Source organism: Siphateles boraxobius, unplaced genomic scaffold, assembly GCF_051911475.1.
Source record: "Siphateles boraxobius isolate OS27281-9 unplaced genomic scaffold, OSU_SipBor_1 210, whole genome shotgun sequence".
Lineage (NCBI taxonomy): Eukaryota > Metazoa > Chordata > Actinopteri > Cypriniformes > Leuciscidae > Siphateles > Siphateles boraxobius.
The window spans coordinates 330,161-337,500 of record NW_027508823.1 but is presented as its reverse complement, the minus strand read 5'-3'; the positions used below and the strand labels follow the sequence as shown (position 1 = coordinate 337,500).

The window sequence follows — 7,340 nt, the reverse complement described above, 5'->3', positions numbered from 1 at the left end:
GCAGGTGTGGGCCTTCCTATTCAAGCACTCAAATCACTCTAACATGCGCTGTTGTTGTGCACAAGTTGGTATGGATGCAAAATTCAGGACATTATTATTTGAAAGCTTTTAATGTGAAGAGTCAACTATGAAAAATCCAAAGGATTATTTGCCTGAAAAGTGAAATACTGTGGCTCTGTGGTGCTATCAAAACATCTCAACCAGCTTGGCACGGCAACCAATGGCTAGAGTTTGGGGCGGGACTATTTGTTTGGCTGATCAATGATAGGCGGCACACACTTATCTACGCCAATAGTGTAGTACATCAGTGGCATATTTTTGTAGACAAAACCTGGAAACAAGTTAGCATTTTAGCACTTCCAGCTCCATCCCGTAGTCAGTGGGTTTTTGGCTAAATGGGTTTTGGGTTAAACTCAAACTCAAGAGATTTTCTCATTTTATTCTACAACGAAAAATACATCAGTAATATCCCCTTTTGAGTTTTGTTTAAAGCTTTTACTTGTCTTAAAGAAGTCGGTGGCTAACAAGTGGCTGAATGGGACTACAAAGGGTTATCAGGACGTTAGCATCATCACACCGAACATGAAAGCTAATCTTACCATTTTTAAGTAAAGGGTGTAAGAGTTGTCGGATGATGATGCTTAGAGATGATGACGTTGAAGTCATGCGACAGTGGTTTAGTTCGTTTATAGACTAACTTTAGATTTTTACTTTTGCCAATTGTATTTAGACTTCAAAATGTATAAAAGTTGTTCATTTATGAAGATTGACAACTTGGTAACTTAAGAATCATACATTTTTATTGGTCAGAGATAAAATTGGCAATTGAAAAATCCTATTTTTTGGTTGGCTGGTTGCTTTGGTTTTGTCAAGGCAACCAGGCTGATGCCAAATTCTGGGTTGGCCTACAAAAATACATGACCTCAGCGCACTATTATGAGGTGTAGTATGAGAACTGGGATGCAGCCATCAAGCCTGTGGTCAACCAAACCTCTCATGTAGTAATGGTTGTGGTATATTACTGGTTAACTACAGCAGGTCTACTCCAGCCAATGGCATCCATTCAAATGTGAATGAGTTATTGTTATATGAATGTGTTTCTTTTTCCCCTCAGGGACATTTATATCCTGCGGGCAGCTGTAAACAACTTCATATTGCCAAGCTTTGATTTTAAAGCCACTTCATGATTTTTTTTCCATGTTGTATGTTGTGTTTTGATGGTGAACCAGCTGCTGGACGGGTGAGAGATGCACATTGATTTGAGAAAGTATTTAACGTGGCTTTATTAGTGTAGTGGAGCTGGACAGATTTTTTTCCTCATGCATTCTAAAGAGAGACCAGCAGTGGGTTTGTTAATACTAAACTGTGAAAAATCCAGGTTATGCTTGAATTTTCAAAAAGAAACTGAGCAGTAATCTGAACATTTGGCAATATAATAAATGTTCAACCTCATGATAAAGTTCAAATTAACTGTAACCTCTTGAGATGCAGAGTTGCGTTTTCTCATACAAACTCTCACACGCACAAGTGGGAAATGTATTTCTAGTTGGAGCTGCGGTCCTAGATTGGCCTCTAGTAATACTGAGTTTTGGTGCTCATGTGGGCGACACAGATTCAAGTCTTGTTTTATTTCCTGATCCTGTTTCCCATCAAGAATAGTTCCAAAAGGCCAAAATCTAGAATTAGAAATGTGTTTACTGGAATTTATCTATTTACAAGCAGCAATTCCACAATCTAAAGATGGTTCTGATTTGTATATTTAAATATCAGGTGGGGTCCCCCCCCCCCCACTTATTATACAACTCAAGAGTCCTAGTTTCTCTTATGGAATCAACTTGTTTTAAGTCCCATGTATGGCATTCTTAAGAACAATGTATGAACTGATGAAAAGACTAGAGACAGAGAGCTGATGGCTTAGTCCAGAACATGTGACATGTGAAACTGTCTCAGATGGACTGGTCTAATCTGGTCACTATGAACCAGTCCCTTTGTTCAAGGCGCCTGTATCTTATATAGATGGTCATTTTGTCCTTAGAGCTAGATCATAGTCCTGTGAGATACTGGACACATGTCTTTTGGAGCCTATGCATTGCCGTGTTGGCTTTATTGACAGACCTCTTATTCTATTTTAAGCAACAAGGACAATTAGGAAACATTACTAGACTAAAAATAGCATCTGCAGGTCATAGTGATCAGCTTGCACTGTTTATGCTAAAGGATCAGTTAGCTCTCAAGAATGGTCCACCCACAAAATTTATTTTTCATTATGATTATGTTCCTAAAAATCAATCCAGAACAGGGACTACAGAGGGTATGTCTGTATTCATCCTCATAGTCATTAAACCAATATGCAGTATTTAATGTGCAATGTGTGTTCAAGTACAGTAAGTATCACTGAAACTGCACATGAACCGTCTATGAGAATGTATTTTCTAGCTGAAAGACGGTCCTTTATTTGGACATTTTTTTGAAGCACGGGTGATTTAGACGGTGTAATGACTTTAGATGTCAGGCATTGGGAAGCCACAGCAGTTCTGCCACATTGCTCACTGTAAGGCCCTAAAAATTATTTTTCAGCATTTTGCCGGGTTTTTTTTCAGCATTTTGCAGTATTATTTCTACTGTAGTCTGTGTGCACTGACAGGACAGTTGCTATATGGGCAGGACTGTTCTGGCTGGTCCAGGTGAATTGGAAATTCATATATGATGGTTTTTTTAGGGCATGTCAATGTTAGGACACTTAGAAAAACACTTAGAAAGACTCTGGTGTTGTCGCCCCCCCCAAAAAAAAAGATAAACATGGAAAGAAAGAAAAAAATGAATATGCATTTTAATTACAACATTGAGTTTTAAAATGCTTTTTTATTATTATTTAAAATGTTCTTTACAAAATGTATATACATGTGTTACTGCAATGTATATGTATATGTTGTGTACAGTGCACATCCTACATGCGCTGGTTGCACTGTGGGATCCCTGAGAAATGTTCAGAAAAAACTATAACAAAATTTGTGTTGTCAAGAAATAGGCGGAATGAATAAAAGTATTTGAAGACGATTTCCACAGCATTTGTTATTACTTACTACATTTTCTGCATTAACTTTTATTTTTATTATTTTAACAGACATCATTTGGAGACTTTTATTTCACATACATTGAAGTATTGAATTATGTATTGAAAATTATGAGTTATGTATGCAAATTATATCAAATTGACTGTCATTTTATTGCTTGAATTCTGTAAGTGTTTGTCTTCACATTGTGGCTGTTAGCAGATAGTATACTTTAAAAAAAAAATTATAAGCATCAATCTGTAAACTGGACAACTTTTGACAGTTATCATAATGTCAAAAGTGTCCTAATTTACCCAAATTAACTCTACATTTTTGATATTTATCCGAAAGTGTTACTCCCTTACCACATTATTTTAGTTCTAATTATTTTAGTTCTAATTATTCAATTGTAAATTACAAAGAATAATTACAAAGATATAGCATATTAAATTTTAGTAACCACTCATTAGAGACATGCTCTACTTGGACAACTTTCTTCTGAATGCTCCAATTAATCTCAGTTTTTCAGGGAGTGTAATTCCTCTGGGACTCACCAACTTATAACCAAAGGTGAGAATCTAATTAATTTAGGAATAAAGTGATGTTTTATAGACAAGTCAAGTGGCAAGGTTTTCATTTTCCATAATTCATCTCCAAATAATTGTTTTACCCAGTAACTAAAATTAGTGTCATTCAAACAATCTTTCTTGGCAGAACACAGTGATAAACCATTTGTTTTCAGCGCCGTGCTCATTGTGCTCTGTCTTCGGGTATGTATTTCCACAGCATGAAAGGTAAGATCTTACGGATTAATGAATGAACAGCTCATTTTAAAACCTTCTCAATACTGACATTTATGATGTCTACTTCAAACATTATAGAGTTAACAAAAGTTATCATGAGCATTGTAATAAGTAAATCCACTTAAAGGTAGGCTAGGCAATTTTCAGAGAGGCTAGCAATAGCTAGTGTGGTTACAAGGAGAAAGGTGATCTCGACAGATGCCTCCAATTTAGATTGGGGGGCCCCAGTGTTCCAACTATACCGCGTCCTTTGGGGGAGCCCACTTCTTTTGGGGGGGGGTGATGTTCGCGCACTTGCGCGTGCCAAGGACTGAAGCGCCTTTCAGACAGGACGTGGAATGCGCGGCGCTGCGCTATGAAACCCATTCATTTCAAGGACTTGCACAGATACATAACAGCTACAAGTGTATGCACTCTGCAAGCACTATATACAGGATTAACCCTATTATACTTTATCGACACAGTCAAACAGCAAACAGCCATCCACAAATAGCCTATAAAGGCTGTCTTTGAGTTCACTTGAACAAGGGTGAAATTACACGTCAGGCTAGTACAGAAGACTACCATAATTCCTCCGTGCAATTAGGCCTCAGACATTGAGAGTCACGCAGACCTATAACAACCCAGCCACAAAACATAATTGGGAATAACATTCCTTACCTTAACACATAATAGATTTCAAGGACTTTGCGCGTAGATCAATGGCCTCCAACGTTTATATTTTTCTACGAATCTTTGAGTTAACGTGTACTAAACATGACTGGAATTTTCACCGCAGCGCCACCACACCTTGATGCTCATGACAAGAATGGCATGTATAGTTATCTTTATTGAAGTGAATTAGGTTTAAATCGCCGTCATGCATGAATGAATGATATTTTTGCTATTTTAGACATAATAATATAATATAATATAATATAATACATATAATACTCCACGATGACCACATTACACAAAACTGAAATTGCATGTCAAAATAAAACATTATCAATATTTTTTGAGACCCCCCAAAATTTCAAGAATCACGTATTCAGGGGAGCCCTAGCTCCCCCTAGCTCCCCCGTGGTTTGTACCCTGGGGGGCCCTTTACGATGCTAGGCCCGTCTCTGGTCTAAGGTCAAGCCTGGAGAGGCGCCTACATATATACGTAAACTGTCCAGAGATGAGAGCAGTCGGTCTATCGCTGAAAGCTTTTCTCCCATACTTAAAAGGCCACCACGTCTTGGTCCGGATGGACAACATGGCAGTGGTGTCCTATATAAATCGCCAGGGCGGTCTAAGGTCAAACAACCTGCATACCATGGCCAAAAACCTCATCTTTAGGGGTTCAGCACAACCTGCGCTCCCTAAGGGCGGCATTCTGAACCAGGGTGCGGATATGTTATCCAGAGACAATGTTCCCCCAGGGGAATGGTCTCTTCACCCACAGATGGTTCAGCTAATACGGAGCATCTTCGGAGAGGCAGAGGTCGACCTCTTCGCCCTCAGAAGACAACGCTCATATTTTTCTTAAAGAGCAGGGACACGCTTGCCCACAATTGGCCGAGCCACCCTCTGTATGCATTCCCTCCACTCACGATGTTACCACAGGTCATCGAACGGATCAGGGAGAGCAAGTGCGCAATGCTACTGATAGCACATCTCTGGAAGAACCACTTATGGTTCTCCAAGCTGGCTCAGCTGCTGGAAACAGCCCCATGGCCGGTTCCGCTGAGGAGAGACCTCCTCACGCAGGCAAACCGATTAATCTGCCGTCCCCGTCCCGAATTGTGGGCCCTTCATGTCTGGCCCCTCAACGGATACCCGGGTGTCTCCCGGAAAGGGTGCTGAAAACGATCACTGAGGAAAGTGCGCCGTCAACTAGACACCTCTACGCTCAGAAATGGGTGGTATTTTCAGGCTGGTGCGCTGCACGGAGCCCAGACCCCGATTTGTGCGAAGTATCGAGTGTACTCGCCTTCTTACAAGGGCTTTTGGACGCGGGTCGTACCCCCTCCACGCTCAAAGTGTATGTGGCGGCCATAACAGCTTCTCACGCGACCTTGTGGTACGCTTCCTCAAAGGGGCTAGGAGGCTGAACCCTGCGTGACCTCCTTCTGTGCCTATCTGGGACCTCTCCACGGTCCTGTAAGCACTGAAAGGTGCCCCATTCGAGCCGCTACGGTCTGCGGAGCTGAAGCATCTCTCGTTAAAGATCACTCTCTTACTGGCGCTCGCCTCAGCAAAGAGAGTGGGCGATTTACAAGCGCTGTCTATAAGCGCTTCCTGCCTTGAGTTTGGGCCTAACGACTCTAGAGTCATCCTTAAGCCAAGGAATGGTTATGTTCCTAAAGCGCTCTCGACTCCGTTCAGAGCGTAGGTCATTTCACTAACAGCTCTTTCCTCACCAGAAGACGAAAGAGACGTGAATTTACTCTGTTCCGTCAGGGCTATCAGAGTTTATGTGGAGCGTTCTGCCTCATTCAGACAGTCAGAACAGCTCTTTGTATGCTTTGGCAGCTGCACCAAAGGGCTCGGTGTGACAAAGCTTAGATTATCGCGCTGGATAGTAGACGCTATCGCGTTGGCTTATGAGTCTAAGAGTCTGCATTGCCCCTTAGGTGTCAGAGCTCATTCCACAAGAGGCATGACCTCGTCATGGGCTTGGTCAAGTGGTATACCCATGGAAGATATTTGTGCGGCGGCCGGCTGGGCCTCGCCGTCCACATTCATCAGATTTTATAATCTGGAAGTTCCCGCTTTACAAGCGAGGGTTCTTTCAGTGTAAGTGCAAGCACAAACCCCCCTAGGCCATAGGGCCCGATACATATCTGGTCCTGGTTAAACACTACAGTCCTGATATAAATTTATGTACATACATTATAAAGATTTGGCCCTATTAGGCCCATTTCCTTGTTTTTCCTATACAAGACTCACCAAATTACCAGTTTCTATTGGGATTCATAAACTTTACTCATCTATTAGCCTCAGGCATCTGCTTCGGGCTACTGTATGGAGCGAAGTTAAGCACGCACAGCGTTTTGAAGGGGGTTCCCATAGCGTAAGCTAGCCTTACGCAATATGAGAGACCTCTTGAAAGGGAACCTCTCGGTTACTTACTCAACCTCGGTTCCCTGAGAAGAGGGAATGAGTATTGCGTAACCCGCCGTGCTATTGTGCTTTGATCAGGGGATCGCTTCAGTCGACTTAACCTGAATTCCTTTGGCTGAATGGGCCACTATATGACCGTGCTAGCCGCTCATCTGTGTCTGCTGTGCAGCTGCACTGCGTTTTAAAATTTTTTGCTTCAATATTCTCGAGAAAAGGAGTTTTCCCAAAACGTAAGCTAGCCTTACGCAATACTCGTTCCCTCTTCTCAGGGAGCCGAGGTTACGTAAGTAACCGAGACGTTCTTCCTCCGAGACGAGTCCGACACTCCAGTCACTGCAGCTCCGTCACCCGTGCTATGGATTTATACCGACCTGCCTTTTACACTAGCCTGCTG

At 41.8% G+C, this 7,340-nt stretch overlaps 1 protein-coding gene across 1 annotated transcript in view; it reads left to right on the top strand.

Moving 5' to 3' along the window:
- The window catches only part of gramd1ba (GRAM domain containing 1Ba), a gene marked incomplete at its 5' end in the record, with an annotated part of 24,468 nt that extends 21,411 nt beyond the window's left edge, over window positions 1–3,057 (top strand). Inside the window, one exon of the mRNA XM_077237906.1 lies at window positions 1–3,057. This exon is cut by the window's left edge and continues 920 nt beyond it.
- Window positions 3,058–7,340: the final 4,283 nt, after the last annotated feature.